Raw genomic sequence first — 25908 nt, forward strand, 5'->3', positions numbered from 1 at the left:
TATTACTCAGCTATCAAAAACAACGAGTTTATGAAATTCGTAGGCAAATGGTTGGAACTGGAAAATATCATCCTGAGTGAGCTAACCCAATCACAGAAAGACATACATGGTATGCACTCATTGATAAGTGGCTATTAGCCCAAATGCTTGAATTACCCTAGATCCCTAGAACAAACGAAACTCAAGATGGATGATCAAAATGTGAATGCTTCACTCCTTCTTTAAATGAGGAAAAAGAATACCCTTGGCAGGGAAGGGAGAGGCAAAGATTAAAACAGAGACTTAAGGAACACCCATTCAGAGCCTGCCCCACATGTGGCCCATACATATACAGCCACCCAATTAGACAAGATGGATGAAGCAAAGAAATGCAGACCGACAGGAGCCGGATGTAGATCGCTCCTGAGAGACACAGCCAGAATACAGCAAATACAGAGGCGAATGCTAGCAGCAAACCACTGAACTGAGAATAGGTCCCCTATTGAAGGAATCAGAGAAAGAACTGGAAGAGCTTGAAGGGGCTCGAGACCCCAAAAGTACAACAATGCCAAGCAACCAGAGCTTCCAGGGACTAAGCCACTACCTAAAGACTATACATGGACTGACCCTGGACTCTGACCCCATAGGTAGCAATGAATATCCTAGTAAGAGCACCAGTGGAAGGGGAAGCCCTGGGTCTTGCTAAGACTGAACCCCCCGTGAACTAGTCTATGGGGGGAGGGTGGCAATGGGGGGAGGGTTGGGAGGGGGACACCCATAAGGAAGGGGAGGGGGGAGGGGGATGTTTGCCCGGAAACCAGGAAAGGGAATAACACTCGAAATGTATATAAGAAATACTCAAGTTAATAAAAAAAAAAATATTGTCAATTTTTAAAATATTTACCTCAACAAATAGGCATCTTCTTTTAAAAAAATTATTTCTCCGAGAATTTGATACAATGTATTTTATTATGTGACTTCCTCCTGCTCTTCACTCTCCTGACTCTTTCTTAAACCCAGTGAGTCCAAGTTTGTGTATGCCAACTACTCTATAATGTGGGGCCTACCCTGGAGCATCGTCAATATACTGCTGGTCCTACAGATAAAGAAAACCTGACTCTGCCCTCCCTAGCAGCTATCAAAATCCAATAACTCCTCAGCTAAGGATGGGACTTGTGCCCACCTCCCTGACTTCCTGGTGCTGGGGTTTGGTCTGGCTTGAGCTTGAACAGGTCTTGTATGTGCTATCATAATTACTGTGAGTCCACATGCATGCATCTGCTCTCTTGTGTCTAGAAATCATTGCTTCCTTAAAGTCATCCACCACCTCTGGTTCTTATAGTCTTTCTGTTCCCTCTTCTATGAAGATCCCTGAGTCTTGAGGAGATATGTATGACACACACATCCTACTCGGGGCTGAGCACTTCGACACACTAATCAGCAGGTCTCTGTGCTAATCCCCATCTACTATAAAATGAAGCTCCTCTGACAAAGGTTGAGAAATGCAATGATCTATGTGTATAGCAATATGACTTTAGGAATTGGTTTAACGCTATGTCCATTTAGAAGAATGAAAGATGACTTCAATAAGAGAACCAAAGAAGCTGACCTCACAAAGGCAGGAGGGCTAGAGTATGACATCAGGGATTCAGGCGGGGCCAAGTCACATGTGAAAGTGGTTTGGAAGGTGAGCATTGTCCTGAAGCACGCTGAGCACAGCGGGGTGCCATCCAGATGAAATGGAAGGGACTAGAGACCTATGCAGAGCCTTGCGAACTATGCATGGTCAGTTTCGGTTTTACTTAACTGAACTGAAAGGCACACAAGAATCAGGAATAGAGATGTGTACCGACCACCCTGTCTACTGTGGAGTCTCAAGTGACAGTTACAGTCCTAGAAGGGAAGATGTTAAATGAACTACCAGACATTTAGAAGGAAGACAGTCTCTGCTGGCCTGTAAGCAGGAGAGGATTTCAGTGTTTCCAACAGGCAGGAAAACTAATAAGTAAGAGAAGGCAAAGCTTCTTCCAGGGCCTTCTCCTGAGGCCAATACTTCACATCCTCTGCATCCTAGATGCAAACCCCTCTGCATTATTAGAAATGTTTCCCAAGAATCTCTATTAACAACTGAAGAAAGCCCTACAGGGCAAGGAGAGCTTCTGATGGCCTAAGGAGACCTTGGTGGAAACAATGAGGTTAAAGACCAACTATTTCCTACCCAATCTCCTTAGCATGGCAAAGCCCAGCAGCATATTCAAATTTACAGTTCCAATTAAATCATAATATTAAGGTCACTCTTTATATACTCTGACACAACATTATTAAATCGTAACCACTTACGAATGTTATTGTTGCTCTTGTTATCACTTTAGAGGTGTCTCTGAAGAGCTTGTGAATGGACAGCAAGTCCACAGGAAATTAAATCTTATTCCTATAAAAATAAATTTGAACACCGAAGAACTGGATAAATTAACAAACTATCAAGAACCACTTACACTGATTTTAAATGTATTATTATCTATTGATCACCTACTGCATGCCAAAAAATTATTAAACATTTGTTGTCAATCAGTGAAGCGGGTGTCATTGACTTCATTTGCAACCTGAGGAAAATCGAGGCTCACAGAAGGCTCATCTGACTGAGTCAACGTCATGAACAGTGATGGTCATCAGGATCTGTCAGACACAATAGCTGTTCTGTGATATTCTGTGATATCACGCTGTGATATTCTGAATGTGCTTGTATTTATTATTTCCTTGAGGTTATCTGTAGTCTTGTGTGCAGAGGCACCGAGAAAAAGAGCAGCTATTTTGCCTAGATTGGCAAACTCAGATGCCCTCTGGGCCCAGAAAGATGATGTTGATTACTAAACACTCCAGTGTTACTGAGTTTTATACAGGGATCATGTTATTCTGGTTCATCTTTATTGGCTACCTTGTTAGAATCACCAAGGATTGTAGTGAGAATCTTGGTTTCTTAAAAACAAAACAAAACATGGTCATGTTATGTGACTGTGTTTTTGTTTTGATCCCAGGTGTGGGATATGCAGCTGCTTTAGTTTGTCTACAGATGTTGACTATGATTGTCTCGTGCTCTAGGAGGAGCATAATTTTTGCCAGCTGTAGACAGTTTATGTTTGAAGTTCTGGGGGCTCTTGAGAGGATATAAATTCAAGAGACCTGCAAGAGACTGTGGCGGCGGCGGCGGCGGCGGCGGCGGCGGCGGCGGCGGCGGCGGCGGCGGCGGCGGCGGCGGCGGCGGCGGCGGCGGCGGCGGCGGCGGCGGCGGCGGCGGCGGCGGCGGCGGCGGCGGCGGCGGCGGCGGCGGCGGCGGCGGCGGCGGCGGCGGCGGCGGCGGCGGCTGCTGCTGCTGCTGGCTGCTGTTGTTGATTCCAGATGTTGCATTTGCTGGATTGCTAGTCTGCTGGATAATCTGAATATGAAGATTAGTTTTGCCCCTAGGAACCCAATACCCCTAATAAGCAGGAAGAAGTCTAAGAAGTGTATGCCTGCTTTTCCCTCTAACTTTCTTTCTCTCCTACCTAGTTTTGGGGGATTGGAAGGGATCAGGGTGGAATAAGGGTTGGAAGGGTGGTAGATATTAGAACCAAATAAAATAGCCAAAGTAGCACACCAACAATGGATAGTAAGGATATTTCCAGAAAGATTTTTCTCTTTCGCTTTTTCCCTCATTTTTAAGATTTCATATGTACGGAATCTTTTCTTGCATGTATGTCTGTGCACCGAGTCTGTGCCTGATGCCTTCAGAGACTAGAAAAGGGTGTTGTGTCCTCTGGAACTAAGTTACAGGTGGTTGTGAACCACCATGTGGGCGCTGGGAATTGAGCATGGTCTTCTGCAAGAGCAGTCACTGGCCATCTCTCCAGCCTGTTTCCAGACAGATTTAACTAAACCAAGAAAGTCTGTCCTGAATGTGAGTGGCTGGGGTGCTGGACTTCAGAGAGAAACTGGGCCCAGCACCAACATGCACCACTCTCTGCTTTCTGCTGTGTGACCATCTCCTTCACTCTCTCGCTACCATGACTTCCCATCATAATGAGTTGTCTCTCTTCAACTGTGAGCCAAAACAGAGCTTTCTTCACTTAAGTTGCTTTATAAGGACTTTTGTCACAGTGAAAAGAGTAACTAATACACTAGGGGACAATAGAAAACAAGAGCACATGTCCCTTTCAAGGAAGGCATCCTCTGCGCAGTCCAACACGATGGCAGTAGTTGCCACTGCAGTGATAGAAACTCAGCCCAGGAGACCAGATGTGCTTTTCACGGAAGCAAGAGATGTGACCATTGGCAGGGAAGCTCAATGGGGTTTTAAAGTTTACAACCAAACTCAAATATGCTCTTAGAAAATGGAATGGGGATAAACAGCATTGTGTATGCCAACACCACGTTAGCCAGAGCTAAATGAGTGTGTGAGCAGAATCCAGCCTTCGGGCTACCACTCTCCAGCCTCCACCATTGAAGAATTATTTATGAGTTGGAGGAGTTTGATAAACAACCTTAATGGCTGATGATGGGGGTTGGCCCAACTATGTGTGAGGCAGACATCTGATTAAATTTTCAAAAGCTTTAGTAGTGAACAGCCTGGAGACTATGTAGTACCCTAGACAATTCTTAGCAAACACAGCAGGATAGCATGCTTCTGGTGTAGCATTCCATTTTAAAAAGCAAATTAGAAAATAATGGCCAGGCAAATGTTTGATGTCTGGAGCTGTGGGACAGTCACAAGGATGAGTCACTTCCCAACATGAATGTCACACCTCAGTAAAAAACAAAACAAGACAAAAGACAGTAATGATGCTTGCCCTTTGATTACCATTCTGTGCTGTTCTGCATGGACAGGGACTTCCAGGATGCACGGGCAAAGGAAACAACGTGAAGGTGTTGGTTGTAAGATAGAGGAAAGTCTGTTTCCACTTTTCCTCTATATCGATTTCTGTTGCTGTCACCGCAGCACAACAGCTCTTAGAGGGAGGGAGTTCCTAGAAAAGATGTAATCTCAGAAGATCCAGAATGGAATTTCATCTGACTTTTAGAAAAATCAGTACATAATCACCTGCCCATTTTAATACAGAGTAAATGCCCAAAAGAAAGGCAGAGAAAACACTTGCTGTTCAATGATAATGGCCTGACTGTGGACACTTGGCACCATATAAAGCCAGGTATGGTGGCATATACTTGTCATCTGAGCCCTGAGGAGGTAGACACAAGATATCCAGACAGGATAGCCAAATTGGAGAGCTCCAGATTAGGTGAGAGACCCATTCTCAAAATGTAACATGGAGAAATACTGGAAAAGGCACCCAATTTTTACCTTTGCCATATACATTCGAGGCAAACACACACACACACACACACACACACACACACACACACAGGCAAGCTGGGGCTATTCTGTGCCCACTGTGCTACCTCTGCCCCTTTAAATCAGTCCCAGGGATTTGTGCTGTAGTTGAAAAGCCAACCAAATGACTTTTAAAACTGAGAGGAAAAATGATTATGTCATATGACCAGAATTTAAGACAAAAAGTCAGTAAAAACTCTGGTTCTTTTGCTATTGGCTCCCTGCTGGCTTTCTACATGGCCTTCACTCTACAACCTAGCAGAAAGAAAGTCAATGTCCTAGTTTCCATCCAATGAAGGAGTTAGATTGTTTCCCTCCACGGTTCTCTTTGGAGAGGGTTTCCCCTTGTCCAAGCTTTCTAATTGAACACCAATTTGTGTCTCAGAATAGGACAGGATTTAAAAACCAGAAAATGAGATGATGAAATTGCTATGAGAGGTTTGGATTAAACACCTGGATGGAGGCTGGCATGGGTCCCAACTCCAATGTCTTTGGCATCTCACGTCAATTTTCACTCCTATAAGGTCCTCAGAGTGTCCACTTCTTTAGTTTCTAAATAACCATTGTCTCCTGTTGTACCATAGGAAAAATCTCCTGACCAATCTATCTGCAAGTCTCTTGCTCAGTGGAGTAGCCTAAAAGTTAGATATATCTGCGTTGGGAACAAAAGACTCAGAGAGAAGTCAGGAAGGAAGCCAGAAGAAGAACAGTTCTCCTGTTGTTGAACTGTGCTTCACTGTAGCAAGACTATACTGCATGACCTGACCTGATAGACAAGTCACAAGGTGATTCTGAGAACTAAATGTACTTAGCAGTCAACAACTATCCAGGAAATATAACCCCATTAAGAAATGGGATACAGAGATAAACGAAACATTCTCAGTTGAGGAATATCGAATGGCTGAAAAGCACCTAAAGAAATGTTCAACATCCTTAGTCATCAGGGAAATGCAAATCAAAACAACCCTGAGATTCCACCTCATAACAGTCAGAATGGCTAAGATAAAAAACTCAGGGGACAGCAGATACTGGCAAGGACGTGGAGAAAGAGGAACACTCCTCCATTGTTGGTGGGATTGCAAACTGGTACAACCACTCTGGAAATCAGTCTGAAGGTTTCTCAGAAAATTGGACATTCCACTACCTGAGGACCCAGCTATACCTTTCCTGGGCATATACCCAAAAGATGCCCCAACATACCACAAAGACACATGCTCCACTATGTTCATAGCAGCCTTATTTTATAATATCCAGAAGCTGGAAAGAACCCAGATACCCTTCAACAGAGGAATGGATACAAAAAATGTGGTACATCTACACAATGGAATATTAATCAGCTATCAAAAACAATGACCATGAAATTCATAGGCAAATGGAATGAACTAGAAAATATCATCCTGAGTGAGGTAATCCAATCACAGAAAAACACACTTGGTATGCACTTATTGATAAGTGGATATTAGCCAAAAAGCTCGTATTACCCAAGATGCAATCCACAGACCACAGGAAGCTCAAGAAGGATGACCAAGAAGGATACTCCCACTCCTTCTTGAAAGGGGCAAAAAATATCCATAGGAGGATATATGGAAGAAAAGTTTAGAGCAGCGCATGAAGGTACGGCCATTCAGAGCCTGCCCCACATGTGGCCCATATATACACACACACACACACACACACACACACACACACACACACACACACACACACATACATCCACCAAAACTAGATAAGATTGATGAAGCTAAAAAGTGCATGCTGAAAAGGACCGGATATAGATCTCTCCTGAGAGACACATCCAGAGCATGTCCAATACAGAGGTCAATGCTAGCAGCAAACCACTGAACTGAGAACAGGACCTGGTTTAGGGGAATTAAAGGATTGAAAGAGCTGAAGGGGCTTACAACCCCATAAGAACAACAATGCCAACCAACCAGAGCTTCCAGGAACTAAACCACTACCAAAAGACTATACATGGACTGACACAGGGCTCCAACTGCATATGTAGCAGAGAATAGCCTGTTGGGGCACCAGTGCAAAGGGAAGCCCTTGGTCCTGCCAAGGTTGGAGCCCCAGTGCAGGAGAATGTCATGGGGGGGGGGGGGCAGTAAGGGAGGTGGATGGGGAAAAACCCATATGGGGAAAGGGGTGGGGATGCAGGCTTATAGACAGGAAACTGGGAAAGGGAATACCATTTGAAATGTAAGTAAAGAAATATATCTAATAAAATAATTATTTTTAAAAAAAGAAGCTGAATCATTTCACCAACTCAAACCATCTTTTAAGTCTTTACTCGTTGGCCTCACCATAACTAATTAAATCATAAAACCTGCACATTAGAATAACATGGGGCTGAAGCTGCAGAAACAATATTCCAGACTAAGGAAGCAGCAGGTGCTGATTTCTTACAAATGAGGAATACAGGGGTGGGGGAGAGAGAGAGAGAGAGAAAGAGAGAGAGAGAGAGAGAGAGAGAGAGAGAGAGAGAGAGAGGATAGATGATAGATGATAGATGATAGGTAGATAGATGGATTAATAGATGGTAGGTAGGTAGATAGATAGATAGATAGATAGATAGATAGATAGATAGATAGATAGATAGATAGGTGGGTGGGTGGATGGATGGATAGATGGATAACAGACAGACAGACAGACAGACAGACAGACAGGCAGGCAGGCAGGCAGGCAGGCAGGCCGATCTTTCAAACACTGCAAGGACTGGCACTTGCCTGTCTTTGGTTACTATATATTACAGTGCCTGTTGTGTTTCTCCCTTTTGCTGTGAATGTATAGGAGGTTGTCACAGTTGTAGTGAAGCCAGTCTAGTTAGTGTTGCTGCTTTGTGGGATGAGAAGCTCAGCAGGATCCTGATCATGATAGACAGTGCAGTACCCTGAGGTTTAACTCTTCTCTGTAAGCAAATGAGAATCTGTAACTGAGCTTTTAAAAATTCTTTTTAAAAGCCTTGCCTGTAGATAGATAGATAGATAGATAGATAGATAGATAGATAGATAGAGATAGAGATATGAATGAAATGGCTTTATAGAACAGTTTTTAGAGATGATGGGCCCAAGAGATCTATAGACATAAGCTTTGGCTCTGGCTACTTTCTCTGAAATTGGGGTGTTGTGGGAACTACAGCCAAACCCTCTCCATCTCTGATGCTATTTTTAATTTGGTTTTCATTAAGTTGGCAAATTAGGAAATTCTGACATTGCAAATGGTGAATTCTTACCTAAGCCTGAAAAAAAAAAATATATATATATATATATATGTTTGTTTATATATCTTACAATTCCACTTACATTGACTTTATCGTTTGTTATGAAATATATATCTAAGTAAAAAAAAGTCTCAGAAAGAACATCCTACCAAGAATAACACTCACCATCCCATATGTGTTTTTGTGACCTAATCCATGACTGCACAGGACATTAGTGACAGGGGTGTGCAAGGCTGCACTGTCTCTGCCTTCAGAGCCAAGCCTCTATCAGGAAAGGCAGTCATTAAGTCAACCATTACAGACTAATTATTTAATTACCATTTTGAGAAATCCTGTTGATCAAAAAAATACAGAAACCTAAAACCAGATAATGGTGCAAGGTGGGAGGTGTGAAATCAGAAAATGCTTCCCCAAGTAAGTGAAATTTAAATTGAATAGGATTCTGATTCAGAGAAAAGGGAAGAGAAGTTTATTCCAAAAAGAAAGAACTAAGTCCCTAGGCTGATTCAGCAAGGAAAGACCAAAAGAAAGTGCCAGAGGGAGGACATAGTGCATAAAATGAAGTGGAAATTTTTAGTTTCTTTGGAAACTCAGTTATATCATATAATGTTTTGTTAGAGAAACAGATGAAAGGATGTTTTGCTGAAGCAGACATGTGAGGGGACATGTGATGTTTAGAAAGAATATATACATATATACATATAATTCCATAGAGTGGAAGGAGGCTCTGGCATTGGTTCCCCTTGCTCCACCTCTCTGGTCTTTGCTGATGAGGCTCTCGTCTTGATTTGCCTTGCATCATGTTGCTGGGATTGGCTTGTCATGGGTGTAGAAAGTGACTCTGTAGAGAGTAACTGCCAAAGAACGTCTTGTGATATGCTGGCAGTTTCTTGCTGCTTCCTTAGACTTGAGCCAGTAAGGGGAGACTCATGGTTCCTTCTGGATGGAACTGCCACTGGGGATTCACGATTGGTAATTGCCCAGCAGACTGGACTACCACGACTGATTTGTGTTGGTGTTTTGCTAGAAGACTGGACAGCTGACAGCAAAGAATTGAATAACCCCAAAGAACTATTTCTAAACAAATTCATAACCCCCATTTCCTATTAACCTTTCTTTTCCGCTATCTCTGGTGGGTAATTGGCTACAAGGGAAGTTGAAGCATTTAAGAACCCTTATTAAAGTAGGCTTTGAAAAGTCTAAGCCAACAATAAAAAATGCACCCTGTGAGCTGGGGGCAGAAGCCTGCCAGACCTGTACTACTGGAGGACGTTAAGCACATGACAGTTGAAAAACCAAAAGGAGACATCACAAGTGACCCTCGGGAGCAGGAAGTCAGTGAGCTGCTTCCAGGATTCTCAAAGGGGTGCCCTTGTCGGGGGACCATGCTCTGATAAAGCTGGACCATTATGTTCAGTGTATCTTTTCACCTATTCACAGTGTCACCATCAAACCACATGCCTCAAAGTGATATAAATCCCTACCTAGAGCTAGCACAACTGACATGGTTCTGTGATGGCTCCTAAGGGTCCCAGATACCTGGGTCTGGCAGCCCTCCTGCTGTGACCCAGTATTCAACCTGTTTTGTATCACACGCAGAAGGCCTGGCTTCTCTCTAGCCCCAGATGGGCAAGGGTTAATTTGCCTGTTAATTTTCCACATGAAGTGATATGTGAAAAGAAGCAGAAGCAGACACTGTATCCAGCTGAGAAATCAATTCAAGCTTTAAATTACTCTGGTGACCCAGTCGCCACTGGGGCCCAAGTGCTATCTCTCCTGGCTTGTAGTCGGTTGCACTCCTGGAGCCTGGAGCCCGAAACATACCCAGGAGGTTTTGCTACTAAACTCCAGGAGCCCAGTAATGTCCCTGTGGGGAGGAACAACATGATTGAAGGCAGCATAGCCCCAGGTGGGAACGGCAGCTCACGGTACATGGTGGTTGGTGCTGACATCTACTGAGCCCACGTCCCTGTGTCACAACAGCATAGCAGCTGATGTGTGTCACACCCATGCCTGGGACTCAGAGGCCACCCTTCGATCACCCCCAACATTTGATAGCTCAGCTGTCGTGGGTCATGTATCAATCTCACAAGATGCACATGCACATCAGATTCTCTCCTTGGCTCACAGGGAAGCTAGGGAAGGCACCCGTGTATATTAATATTGGAACTTTAAAAGGCTGTACCGCTTCTGGTCCTAATCTTCAGTTCTTCCAAATGACAGACAGGTAACCTCAGTTCACAGTGACCTCTCTGTGTCTTGGACTTCTCGCCTTTGTAATGGATACAGTGTCTCCTAAACTGGTCATACGAGTTACACGGAGATAAATAAAATCGCTTCCGTTTGTCACATAAAGCAGGTCAGCAGTTTCCAAGGCCTGAGGGAGGGGCTGGGGAGAGTGACAAAATGGGTCCAGGGTGTCTATAAAGGGCAGATAAAAACATTCTAGAATTATATCATGGTGGTGTGTAAGTGTGTTAAATATTAAAGACCAGTGAACCGCACACTTAGAAGGGATCATGTGAACATGTCGGTTGTATCTGAACAAACTACAACTGCATGTGAGTGCGTGGCTGCACACATTGTAAGGCATGTATAAAGTTGCTGTCTCAGGAGGAAGGACATGCAGCATGAATCCAGATGATGGAGATGATGTTACCATGAGAAGAAGGAGGGTTGCAGGTATTACACATAACCTATGTCTGTCACATAGTAGCCACTTGCAGTCAACAGCTGTCCTGCTGGACAGGACTGGCCTAGAAGGAACACTGCCAAAGAAAGGGATCTAGGAAAGAAAAACACTGCCACTGACCGTACACTATACTCTACTATATGACCTTAATCTACTCAATGACAACTCTTGTCCCCATTGTACATCTGAGCAAACTGAGGTCTGAAGCATAGAGCTTTGCAAAGTTAAGGTAAAGGACTTTGCTTGTAAACTGAGAGAAAAGATACCTGAATCAAGAGGAGATGTAGGCAATAAAAGAGGGGACCTGAGAGGAAATAAGGGTGAGGGCCAGAAGTCATATGTCAAAGGACATTTAACAAACGTAAATCCCATAGGGGAAGGTGTATTTGACTTGTCACAGTAGGTGTTGGTTACAATTCTGGAAATGTAGAAATGAGTAGAAAGCCATTCCGTCTGTCATCTGGGCTCAACCTGAAATGTATCTCCATTGAGCAAAAGCTGAGAGTCTAACTGTGAGGTTTCTGATGATGACCCAAAGCAGTCTTCACTTTCTCACAGTATCTGCCAGGTTCTTCTTTGCCTGACTTCCTGATGCCCCCACTGTACTTCAGCAGCCACAAAAGCCCTGGCCTCCTTCTCCCCTCTCTCCTCACCAGACCTTTATTTCCTTTCTCTTACAGTACTGGCTTCCCCTTCAGTTTTTATTTGGAGCCTCTATCCTTTCCTTCATGAATAATCTAGGAGAAGCACTTTTAGGAGCCCCTCCTTCCCGGTTGGGATTAAAGTGGCTCTCTCTGAGCTAAACCCTCATTAGCTGGGAACACAGAGCCTGCAGGCACCATGTTCCCTTCCTTCTGGACAGATCAAGCTGGTAGGTCTGCTATTTTACACAGCACATCTGTTAAGACCATCCAGGTCAGCCACTTAGCATACCTCCCTGGCCTACAGAAAAGCTCTGGCCCGCCAGTCTCTTCAGATGTGTTGACAAACCTGAAAAATCAGAAGGATGGCATAGAGCCCAATCCCACTGTATCTTTCCGATCACAGCAGATGCCAATCAGAGGAAAGCTTGTAGCTCCAACACTGCAAAGATGCCGGATGTTCAGGTTGGGAGACGCACTGCATTCTAGCTGTGCCCTTGTCTCTCGGGCCTTGTAAACCCAACTGCCTGTTTTTACATTTGAATGTGTGTGTGTGTGTGTGTGTGTGTGTGTGTGTGTGCGCCAGACCACTTTGCTGTCGGTTATCTCCTACCTTTACATGAGTTCCAAGGACACAATCAGGCTTTTATAGCAAGTGCTTTTGCCTACAGAGCCATCTCATCAGAAAGTTCATTTCATTTTTTTCCAAAGTGTTGGGAGGGTAAGCCTACTAAAAGATGATGCTACTCCTATTCAAAACAAGCCTTTAATTTACTGATATTTTTATAGTGACTCATAAATGGATTCATTGAATGGTTTCCGATGTATTTTTGAATACTGTTATTATGACTGGAATCAAAATATACTCCTGAGGGGGAGGGTGCGCTCGCCAGTTGCACTAAGAACTAAAGCACAGGTACATGAAAGGAGAAGTCGCCCTCACCTTCACATATTTCTCTGGCTTTGAAGAGGGTGGGACTATGGCTGCAACTGGTATAGACGGGGATGTTACACTCTAACAGGAGTCCACTGTCCTATTCAGCACCTACACATGGCCAGGAGCCTAAGTCTCACTAACTTGTCCAGAGCAATTACCAAGTCGAGCCAATAGAATTCACCCTTTTTTCCTGACCTCACATCTTCTATCCACAAAGCTGATAGAAGTCCCCAAAGGCCCCCCTTCATCTAACCCTCTTTGCTAGATTGAGTGGCCCAACATGGAAAAATGAAGGCTGCATTTACCGGTGAGCCCCAGAATTAAAACCCTGGTAGGTCCTACCTGAGGATCCTGCCTGAAGGCAGCATCAGAAAGGGGACAGAGAGGAGGAGGCTGGAGCCTGTTAATTGTATGGTTCTGCCACTTGAGATATTGGGTTCTTGTGTGCCTTGTACCTAAAGCAGGGGCAGGAGCATGGCCGGCTCTCAGAAAAACAAAAGGAAACTGAACAGGTTATTGGCATTCCGGGTCAATGAAGCTGAAGGTGTGAAAGAGTATAGAATGTTAACAAACAGAGCAAAAGCTGCGCCCAACTCCATTTTGAAAAGATATAAGAAGGGGGAGGAGGAGAGGAGGGCTGAGCGACAGGGCCTACTTACCGAGGGCCCGGGGTGCCTTACTGACGTGATATATTTCCTTCTGCAAGCAGTAAGAGCTTGCACGCTGATTTTGCACGCAGGGGGAGGAAGTAGTCTGATTGGTAATTTAGAAATATCACTCAGAGAAAAGAAGTATGGAACCAAAGTTTTAAATGATCAGAGATCATTTAATCAGCGGTAATAACAAGAGGAGTAGAAAAAAGAATGGAGAGACATCACAGTCTGATTGACTGTGTGTGGAGCTGGAGCAAGAGCTTAGACCACTTTTAGGTCCACAGTGTTAGAAAGTTAGCATACTGAACCAACAAGGGGGTCACAGAAGAAGGGATTGGGGACCCTGAGAAGAGAAACAGAGCGTCAATGCCATTACAAGGAGGAATGCACTCAGAAGCCCACATCTGCCTTATCAAGTAGCAAGGACACACAGAGACCATCAAGCCCTAATTGTCTCCAAATAATTACTCATCACTCTGTGATTCATTTGACTTTGCATCAAAAATGAGTGGAAAAATTAAATTTTATGGGCAAATGATTTGAACAGGCATTTCATAAAAGGAGAGACATAAATGGCTAATAAACATGTGAAAGTATGTTCAACATCATTAGTCATCAGGGAAATAAGTATTAAAGCCATAATGAGATACATTTTATGTGTCTGAAGTAGGGTGGGTGTAATTCTAAAGGACAGATAAGATTACTAGAGGACAAGACTCCAATGAGGCAGTGATGGCTAATGAAGTATTATTGGAACAAGTGTCATTTAAAACACTGACAAGGTCAAAGACTAAGACCGAGCGTTGACAAGGACATGGACCTGTTGGAACTCACATCCGTGCTAGTGAGGATGCAAAATGATTCAACCACTTATGACACAGTTTGATAATGTCTTATGAAGTTTAAAGGCAACCCTGCTATTATATATAATGTGGCAAGCCATCCCTAAGAAGTCACATGAGAAAAGTGAGAAAGCACGCCATCACAAGATGTATGCAGCTCTATTAATAACAGTCAAGAACAGGAGGTATGCTGCTACCAGAATACCTGTGTCATTAAATGAAAATCTTAATAGCAGTCGCAGGATGCTGCCAGTGTACCTAAGTTATTAAATGAAAATCTTAATAGCAGTCGTAGGGTGCTGCCCTACAAGGAGGCCCTGGAAGTCTGCAAAATCATACAGGCTACTGCCATTGCTCTGGTTACCCACTATAACTAGATTGCAAGCCTCCATTGCTGAAGACATCACACTCTTCAGTTGCAGGTCTCAGAGAAATCAACCCCAAACCCACCAGGAAATGTCTTCAATGTCCCAGAACCCAAACCCACCAGGAAATGTCTTCAATGTCTCAGAAGGTGCTGTGCAAGCCATGAAAGGAGAAGGACATCAATGATCTTACTCCAGTGTTAGACCCTAAATGTTGTAATATTGACCTTCCTGGCAGTTAGAACAGTAGTTGAATGGCCTACAGGGTAATTAACCACTTTCTCTGTGGATGAGGCCTGATCCACAGCAAAGAATTCATGCTCAGTACTGTAAACTTGGTCAAAAGCCAATGGCCGGAGTGGTCATAGACCCCAGTGTAGAATCAGGTAATGTCACTTTGCTGGTGGAGAGGAGTGCTGTGGCATGCTGACTTCTGGACATGACACTGCACTCATAAAACACAGCAGCTATGCTTACCTACCCAAGATCTACTCACCATCAAGCTGCAACAGCCATAATGAGGCTGGGGGGGCTTCACAGTAGACATGGAACAGAGATTGATGAAGTATTTTTCCACCTCCAATTGTATGGAAGTTCATTGAGATATAGATTTTGGTCTTGTAATATCACTACATGATATTTATTAGTTAAGTTCCTTATGATAAAGCTTAATACTTTATTTTTAAGTTTATTTAAATAAAATGACCATGAATTTGACATTTTTTAAAGTTGTATGTAAGTAAAACTATTGGTCAGAGAAAAATTATAGCTCTCAAATTAATTTCTTTAAAAAAATGGACAAATGAAACATAATCTGAGAGGTGGATGTAGGATACATCAAAGTAAGTACCAAAAGGAGAAACCAATAAAGGAGCTAAATAGAAAAAACTACACCTACTAGAGAAACAAATCAACAAAGCCAAATGACAGTTCTCTCAACAGACTAATAAAATTGACAAATTTATTAAACTTGTCAAGAAAAACTTTTTAAAAGCCAAGCAAGAACAGGCTAGAGAAGGAAACATCACTACAGCTCCTACAGCCATTAAAAATAATAGCTGTCAGGGGTTGGGAATGTAGCCTCATGGTAGACATTTGCCTAACACATCCAGGGCCTCAGTGCAGTCTCTGTCCCCACAATTCTCCAAACGTAAAAGATATAATTTCAGTAAACCTATAACTATTAAGAACTGAAGTTGTAAATTTTTCTCAGTGCCAGGAATTCAGCTCAGAGCTTTATATATATTAGGCAAATACTCTGCTCAACCCTGCTTTAGTAATTTTCAAATATTCTGAAAAGAAATCTCCATGCCCAGCAGGTTTCACTAGAGGATAATTAAACCAAGCATTTAAAGAAGATGAGAGACAATGTTACATAATTCCTCTGGAAAAAGGAATAGGAGGATGATATCTCATCTCTCTTTAGGTGACCAGAGTTACTCTGATAGCAAACTGTATGAAAATGGTACAGAAAAGGCAACTGTAACCACTATTCATTTTTAAAATGGGCATAAGAGTTAGTAAGACAGTGCATACCTGGACCAAGTAGACCTCATTCAAGAGAAACAAGGCTAGTAGGTGTTCAAAAATAGGGAGCCAGGCACAGTAATGCATACCTTTAATCCCAACACTTCAGAGGCAGAGGTGGACAGATCTCTGTGAGTTCAAGGCCAGCCTGGTCTATATGGTAAGACCTTGTCTCAAAAATTGGTCAATTTAATCCATCAGAATAAAAGCCAACAGAAAAATATATCCAATAAGTGATTCAGAAATAGCATGTGGTCAAAGTTAAATATTCATTTATGATTTTTTTCAAATCCTTTCAAAACTAGGAGTAGAGGGGACTGTCCAGGACTTAGTGCAGAATAGCTACACCAAACTCATTACACTACGTAGAAAGGTAAATAGTATCTCTCCAGAGCTATAACGGAAGCAAGGAAGTTCACTCTCATCATCTTAGTGGGAAGACCTGGCCAACATAACAAGGCCAAAAAAAGCTAAAAAGGATAAAAGTAAAGTATATAGGAAAAGAAGTGTCTTATTTTCTCATGGCATGATGAACAGAAAATTTCTAAAGAAAATCCTTGGATGAGTAAATGAGTTTACAAGGTCATGGCATTCAAGATCAACCCAAAAAGGTTGATTGTCTATCTACACACTAGCAATAAAGTAGGACACATAAGGACCAGCGACATTGCTCAGTGGGGGTGTTAGAAGAGCAAAATTTCACATAGATGTCCTCTGATCTACACATGTGAACCGTGGCACACACATACATAAATGAAAATGTCATAACATGGCAAATAAAGTTCCATTTTCAATCACTACAAAGTACAATAAAATACTTAAATATGAGTCATATATGAGATCTGTATGCTAAAGGCTAGAAACTTGGGAAAGGGCATCTGGACAGAGAGGGATGCTATACTCAAGGACTGGAAAACTAATAATAAAGATGGAGTTTCCCAAAGTGGTCATGGGATGAACGCAATTCCTACGAAAGTCCTACAGTATCTTTGAGTGTATGAACAAACATTCTAAACTTCATACAGAAAGGAATCCCAGGGCTAAAGTGAATTAAAAGTGACCAATGAAGAAGAGGAAGACGCAGTCTATTCAATGTTATTCCCTGTTATGTAACAAATAGGCACAGGGTCCAGTGGAACTGACCACCAGTTCCAGGAGCAGACCCACCGAACGTGTCTAACGGTTTGACAAAAGCACCTCAAAAGATGCACGCTAGCGTGTTAGCCAACTTCCTGTCTCTATACAAAACATTCAAGGTAATCAGCTGGCAAAGAGAAAGGTTGGCTCTGCCTCTGTTTTGGAGGTTCCAGCCTTTTTCTGTCCTACGGTAGGCAACACATCACGGTGGGAGCAGTGGGCAGAGCAAAACCACTCAACACAAGACTAGGAAACAAAAAGGGGAGGGACTTGAAAAGGAGGAGGAGACACAACTTGGGTCCCATAATCCCCTTCACAAGCACACTCCACTGACCTAAACACTTCCCACGGAGTATTTTGGTTTTGCTTGTTTGTTTTGTTTATCTCCGGTTCCAATCCACCCTGTTTCATCCCCAGCTCTGTAGCAGAAAACCTGTTGTGGTCTCCCTTTCCTCTCTGGCCTCATCTCCAACAGACCACAAAGATCTCCTCCAACCTTCCTTCTCCTAACTCATCCTACCATCCCAGCCTCCAGTAGCAGCAGCACAGGGAAACAGATCAGCACCGTGTTCAGTCATCATCAGGGGAGCTTCCTCTAGCAGCGGTGGGAACAGATGCAGAGAAAATGGGGCGTCTCTACCAAATCCCCATCTCAGAGTTCAGGGAACCCTGTGGAAGGGGAGACAGAAAGAGTCTAAGAGCCAAAGGGGATGGAGGACACCAGGAGAGTAAGGCCCTCTGAATCAACTGAACAAGGCATATATGAGCTCACAGAGACAGAGACAGCAAGCACAGAGCCTACACTGTCTGCACCAGGTCCTCTGTGCATGTTATACCGTTTAGCGTAGTATTTTTATGGGGCTCCAGAGTGTGAGAATGGGTGGGTCTCTATTCTTGTACCTGTTCACGGGACTCATTTCCATCTGTCGGTGTGCCTTGGCCAACTCAATATGATGGTTTTTGTTTCATCTTACTATATTTTATTTTATTTGGTTTGGTTGTTATCTCTTAGAAGCTTATTCTTTCCTAATAAGAAACAGAAAGGAAGTGGATCTAGAGGGGAGGAAAGATGGGGAGGAATTAGAGGAGTAGAGATTAGAACTATAAACAGAATATGTTGTATAAGGAAAGAATCTAATTTCAATAAAAGGAAAAATGAAGAAGAAAAATAAAAACTTCCATGGGCCCATCCTTAAGATTTTTCCTCCCATAAAACACAGAGCTGATGATCAAGCCCTCGCCACATGGCTTCTGCAGAATACTCCACACGCAGACCATGGCAGAAACTCCTGCATAGAGCATGCTGGAACCACTGGTATCCAGACACCAAAAGGAGTGAGTGCCTTCCAACCCTCACAGCTTGTATAAAAGTCTTGTATTTCTGGCCCAAGATTTTTTTGGATAGTAAATAAAACTCATTACTCATGAAGAAAAAGACTGAAATAGTAAAAATGTGTTAAAATTAAGAGATTCCGTTTATTTAAAAAGGCAAGATAAAAGCTGGAAGTTTTAAGGGTAAAGAGGAAGCAAGCTTTAAGCCAATGGAATGTGCTTTCATTACATACATGTAACCCGTAAGGAACTGTGTGAAGAATATAGAGAATGTGCATTAGGAGAGAGAAATAAGCCTGTAGAGAAGGGGGATTTCCAAATCACTGGCAAACAGGTGAAAAGATACTCCTTGAGGTAGTGCCAATGCAGCCCACAGAGTGGCTTACCATGTAAAGAAAGAGCAACACTGAATATTGTCAAGGAGGGACTGGGAGCATAGCTCTCTTGATAGACTGCTTGCCTGGTGTAAGTGAAGGCTGGGTTTGATCCCTAGCACCATGTAAACTGGCCGTGATGGTTTGTGCCTATAATTCTAGCACTTAAGAAATAGAAGCAAGAAGATCAGGGGTTCAAGGTCATTCTCAGCTACACAGCAAATGTAAAGCCAGCCTGGGCTAATCAAGACTGGAGATAGAACAACTTGAATTTTCCGATCCTGTGCAGAGAGTACAAATGTGTCCAACCACTACAGAAAACTGGTCAGCAACACTGCTAGAGTCAATTGCACCCATAACCCCGTGACTTAGCAATTTCACTGAAACAGAAGCAATCTAAATGTCCACCATTAATAAAGTGGTACACTGTATTATACATAGCATCTTACGCAACATAAAATAGGGGTGAAGTGAACAGCCTGGGGAGATGGCTCAAACAAGAATGTCTTACCACATAAGCATGAGGACTTAAGTATGGGTCCCTAAAACCCATGTAAAGAGCTGGTCTCTATGTGCACCTGTGATCCCATCCCGGGGACTTGCTTGACAATCAGTCTAGTTGAATCTATCAGTTCCAGGTTCAGTGAGAGACTGACATAAAACGTAAGGTAGAAAGTGAGTGAGGAAGGGATTCAACATAGCCCTTTGGCCTCCACATACACACAGGTGCACACACATGAACAGAGAGAGGGGGGGGAAGAGAGAGAGAGAGAGAGAGAGACAGAGAGAGAGAGAGAGAGAGGAGAGAAATTATTTCTAAATTCAGCATCATGATTGAATCTCTTAACACTGAAATTCCAGAGGCTCAAAGCACAATGGTATTTCTAGAACTATGGTGCTGCTGAAAGCAGTCTAAGTGAATCTATGACCTTAAGTTCAAGGTTATATTGACCCTTGGGCAGGATAATAGGGATAATGGTGAAGATGAGCACCGAGTATCTTCAGGGATGCTATTTCCATCCTTTTCTTGACCTTTGCCTGCATGCATGACTGTGCATGAATGTCAGAAGTCCTGGAACTGGAGTTACAGGCAGGTGTGAGCTGCTATGTAGGTGCTGGGAATTGAACCACGTCCTCTAGAAACTCTTAACTGCTAAGCCATCTCTGCAGCCCAGACCTCCTTTTGTTTATCACCCTTTCTCCTTGGTCTCTAAAAAAACAAAATACAGGGATGTTTATCATACAATAATGAAATAAAAATAAAGTCATTCATCAAGAACCCTGTATTTATTTTCTTTATGTCTGAAGGTTGTTAAATCCTAATTATCCCAAACTATTTTCATACTGCTGAGCAGCCTCCACTTATGAAGTCAGTAATTAATATTCAATTTGCCTACAGCTTTCAGATTTGCATGTTAATTATTGATTTCTTAATCACCAGTATGGGTGTTTGAGGGCTTTGGAGAACACTGACATTTCAGTAAATGTTACAGAGTGATCGTCTCTGCAGATTGGGGGTTTTAAGAAAACATTGTGCAAGCTTTTGTTCTCAGTCCTACTCCACCCTCAGCATTTCCGCTTTTCCTGAGGCATCGCCTGGACTTTAAATTCTGAGCTCACACCTAGACAGGAGCAATGTCACTCCTTAACGTGCCTGCCTGGACATCCTTTCTCGGTGTCCTCTTGTGGGAGAAGATGAGAGAAAGAGGAATGCAGACCACAGAAGAAGCTTGTGCTCTGCTGGGCCTTGAGACAGTGGCTGTTCTAATTGAGCTGTCTAGATTACCAAAGCACAGAGCTCTAAGGGACTTTAGTTAGGAAACTGAGAAAATTGATAGAAAAAATTTCAGGTAGTGGGTGATACTTGAAGGCTAGGCAGGCAATAACATCAAAATTGTCACCAATAAAATGTTTCACACGATTCCAGCAAACCATGAAAGGATTCAATGAAAGGGATCTATTGACTTCCCAGAGAAAAGGAAATGATATGTACTAAATATTTCTCTCTTCCTCCCCCTCCCCCACTGTGTACGTGCTTATGTTTGTGTGTACAAGCAGAGATGTGTGGTTCTGTTTGCAGGCCAGACGCCCTCCTAGGGTAATGTTCCTCAAGATGTTGTTGACTTTGGGTATTTTCAAATTAGTTTTATTCATTTTATTTTATGTGTATTTTGACTACACATATAACTGTGCACCATACTAATGCTGGCACCCTTGGGGATCAAAAGAGATCAAGTCTCCTGAATCTGGAGGTATAAATGGTTGTGAACCACCATGGGGATGCTGGGAATGGTACCTGGGCCAGTGCTCTTAACTCTTAACTGCCGAGTCACCTTTCCAACCTCCAATATAGTTGTTTGAGACAGGGTCTCTCACTGGCCTAGGACTCACTAATTCAGTTAAGCTGGCAGCAAAGAGAGCCCCAGAGATCTGCCTGTTTCTGCCTCCCCAGCACTGAAATTAGAAGCACTCGCCCAGCATTTTTATGTGAGTTCTGAGAATCGAATGCAGGTCCACATGTTTGAGTAGCAATAACTTTACTAACTGATCTATCTCTCCACCACTTGCCAAGTATCTTATGCATTTAATGGTCTGGACTGAAGCTCAGAGAGGAACCCAAACTAGGTCAGGATCGAGCATCAGGAACTAACTCATCTAGCTTCTCTCCCGATACATGGACACCATCAACGACTCAGCCTTGTGGGGAAGTTCATGGAGTACTGCTCAACTTGGAGTCCTGGAAAAAAGGCTTGAGGTGCTAAGTCCATCTAAATAACCATCAATTCAGGAGACTAGCTGAGAGCCAGGAAGAGGTAGGCATGACCAGACATTGGAACATACTGAGCAAAAGGATAAGATATTGCCGTGGTGTGAACAGACGAAGAACAGGCAGAGAAAGACCAGCTATGGAGGGGAGCAGCTCAGGTGTCAAGACTGGGTTTTAAATGGGACCGCTAAGTCCTCTGCCTTGTTATTTGCCCTTTGAAGCTGCTCAGACTGCCAACAAGGTCTCCAAAGGAATGACACGGCTAGCGCGCTGTCACCCTAAAATAGCACAACGCCAGCAATTTGTTAGTGACATCTGGAGTGGGGTCAGTACAGCCACTCTATATATAGAGTATAGCCAAGAATTCTCTGCCCTCATTGTTGGCTGAGACAGAGGGAGCCTGGCCCACTGTCAGGAGGAGCTGCAAGAAGCATGAAGACACGGAGTAACAGTCAAGGGCTTTCTTGGGACTGCCGTGAAATCCCAGGCTCTAGATTTATGCCAACCACCACACTGTTTCTACTCAGTGAATTGATCCAGAGAGGCCATTTCCTAGCAAGAAACCTAACCAACAGAGTGCATCTAAATGTCACTAGACAGTGTATCTTTAAGTACCCCCAACGAATCTTAATGTGACTTTCAATAAACCAGCTAACCATTTTCTGTCATACAAGACTAATGGAAGTGGGAGACAGTTGCAGCTGGCTGAAGTTACCCACGTGGTACAAAGGATCCACTGTTGAGAAAACTGTGAGTAGAACTTTTAGACTGGGGCTTCATGCCTACAGTTATCTCAAGGTCATTAGTGATCCGAGAGGAAGCCAACATTGGCTCCAGGTACAGCTGTCATTTCCTTTGAATTCTGCCCATTCTACTTCTGAAACATCTCCATCCACATCTGAAATAGCTTTACTGGGCAGTCCAGTCTAGCCTCATCTACACACTCACTGTGATGGATGGTGCACAGTCCAATCCTTCTCCCCTGACTTTGTGGGCCTTGCTGCTCTTCCTACTAAAATAGAATAAAATACTCCTGCATCAAAGCTCACTCTTCTCCAGCAGTAGCATCCATATCACGTGTCCAGCAACATAAGTGAGAACACGGGTAGATGAAGAAAGATACCTTTATTTACTTGTCTGTGAGGCGCCTTCCAGAGCTCTGACACTCTCAACTTGCTCCCAGCACCGTCTTGGGAGCCTAAGAACACTCAAGCACTCTTTATGCTTCTTGAGCTAGCAGGCAATGACACAGCTGTCTAAAGTCCTCTCTGCCCTGATACCCATGCTGCTGTTTCATTTCCCTGCTGTGTGATGATTTATTGGATCATCAATTTGGTTAAGAGATGCCTGAGACATTAGTGACATATATCTCTAGGTGTTTCTGTGAGGATGTTTCTGGAAAGAATTGCCTGAGATGGGCAGACCCACACTGAAGGCAAGCATAAGCATAGTATGGACTGAGGTATCAAACAGAGTAAAGAGGAAGCGGGGAGAAAGGACCTCAGTGGCCAAGTCCCTCCCTTCCTGCTTCCCGATCTGTCCCATGCATGTGCCATCAGAGCCATGAGCTGTTCCTGCCATGATGAGCTGTAACCTTAAACCACAATAGAGAGCTTTCCTCCATTGGCTTGCTTTGTTGGGTATTTGGTCCCAGCCTTGAGAAAGATAACTAACATACACCATGGCAATATGGGAACTGCAGTAACACTAGACCCCTTCATTTTATGGAAGATGCAGGTCCCTCAGAATCGTGAAATTGACTCTATCATCAGGATCCTTCCCCTTGGCCCTCACCAACTCACATTCCTTTTTTAACTCCTAACCCTTTTGTTTCCTTAAATCCACAGATTTTTCTTTTGCCTTCGTTGGTTCAGATGAGAAGATTCTGGCTAGGCAAACATTCTTCCAAATCAATTTGTTTAATCAAGATAACTTCACTTGTTTGTTTTTCTTTCCAGATATGCTATACTGTCTGGTCCCTAGGCCAGGGTTTAGTCTGAATGATGGGAAGGCACTAGAACAAACAAGAGCACTGGGGCAGCAAGAACAACAATGGCTGACGGCCATGATGGCGCACCATAAACCAAATGCCTTAGTGCCAAGTCACAGACAAGCCAGGGTGGATAAACAGGTCATCGAAGTATCATGGAGTAGCAGAAGAACAGGACACAGGAAGGCCAATCCAGGCTGGGTCTCACTGCACATGAGACTGTAGTTTGTTATTTTAACATGCCTATTCCTTAGTTATGCTGTGACCAACTCCTGTCATAATGCAGCCGCGTCCATGAGAATCCTGAGCAGGATGGAGAGAGCCTGCTCCTCTCTCTCCAGGATTTGCCACCTTTCTGCCACCTCAGATGCTTGGGTTATTTCATGGTAGGGACACATCCTGCTGTTCTATCCACCCCTTCTTACAGTGACTCCGTCCTTTACCGTGGCCACCCTGATAGTTCAAGGGTTCAAGTGAATGAACCTTACCATTTCAGATAAGTGATCAGCTTTAAAACAGTGTGGTACAATATGGAGGGAGGCACAGCCACATCCAGTCCGGCACCTGAAAGAATAAAATATCATTCTCTCTCCTTCCAAATCACACGTGTACATGGTTGTGGCTCTCCTCTTTATCTGTTTCTAAACTGGGGCCTGTGTCCTTGTACTGGATTCCTGCCTTGGTCTTAACAGCCACCTATTCCCACCCCTGGATTCTAGGATGCACCATGCATTTTTATGCACCATACTGTGCTTCCAACTGTTTTTCAACTCTAGTTCTATAAACCTCCCTGGATTGGGAACTTTGGTAAGGAGGAATTGGGTCTTTTAGTCTCTCCCCTGTCTTATTTGAATTTGGGCACAGAGCCCAACACAGATCAGACCTCAGAAAAATACAGCGCAAAACACAGGAAAAGTAATTAAACATCTCAGATCTGGGTTAAAAAAAGATAGATCATTCACTCAGGATCTCTCTGTTATAGTGACTGGCATTCTGATGTTTTTCTGCTGTTGGCCTTCACCTAAGACCTTAGCCAATGATCAAAGTCCCTGTGTGCCTATGTGAATGTGTCAATTGTCAACTTTACAGAATCTAGAAAAAAACCTGCAAGAAGGTCCACTGAGCACCCCTGTGGGGGACTATTTTGATTACATCAATTGAGATGGGAAGACTTGTCCACTGTGGGTGGCACCATTCCCTGGCTGTTAGCCTGTGGTGTAAGTGGAGAAGGAGCTGAGCGGCAGCGGCGGCATTCATTGCTCTCTGCCTCTCAACTGTGGAGACAAAGGAGCAGCAGCTCCAAGCCTTCCTTGACTTCCCTGCCTTGACTGTGCACTTGAACTTTGACCTAAAATAAGTTCCCTCCCGTGTGTTGCTTTTGTCAGAGTACTTCATCATAACAACAGAAGAATCTAAGACTGATTACTTGCCTCTAACGTTAGCCTGGGCTTGCCTCTGCTCAGCCTGGAGTCTCCGAACTCTAAGTAAATCTCTGGAGAAGAGAAACGGACCTTTATTTGAGAAACACCAGTCAGAGGAAGGCTTTGGGAGAATAAACTCCTTTCATCTAACAGAGTAGTTCTCAACCTTCCAAACACTGTGACTCTTTCATACCATTTCCCATGTTGTGGTGACTCATAACCATAAAATTATTCTCCGTGCTATTTCACAACTGTAATTTTGCTACTGTTAAGAATCACAATGTAAATATCTGTATTTTCCACTTGTCTTAGGAGACCCCTGTGAAAGGGTTCTTTAATATTACAACTGCGTCTCAACCCACAGTTTGAGACCCTCTGATTTAAAGGATGAAGTGCAAGCATTCTGTGCCCCCTCAGCAGGTATCAGGTACAAGATACTGTCTGGGTCAAGGGAGAACATCGCTCCCACTATCTGGACTGCTGAAGCCACAGCCCTTGACTCCAACACCTCTTCCCCTGCTTTGACATCTGCTATGCCATGAATTTTTGATGGCTCACTTTGAGGGAAGGGTACTATTACAGAACAGTACTTCCGTTGTCTCCTGGGCCTGTGATAAATGGTCATTTCTGAGCATGTCTGCAGAAGGAAGAAGCTAGATGGCATTAAAG

Source organism: Rattus norvegicus, chromosome 1 (assembly GCF_021556685.1).
Source record: "Rattus norvegicus strain SHRSP/BbbUtx chromosome 1, alternate assembly SHRSP_T2T, whole genome shotgun sequence".
Lineage (NCBI taxonomy): Eukaryota > Metazoa > Chordata > Mammalia > Rodentia > Muridae > Rattus > Rattus norvegicus.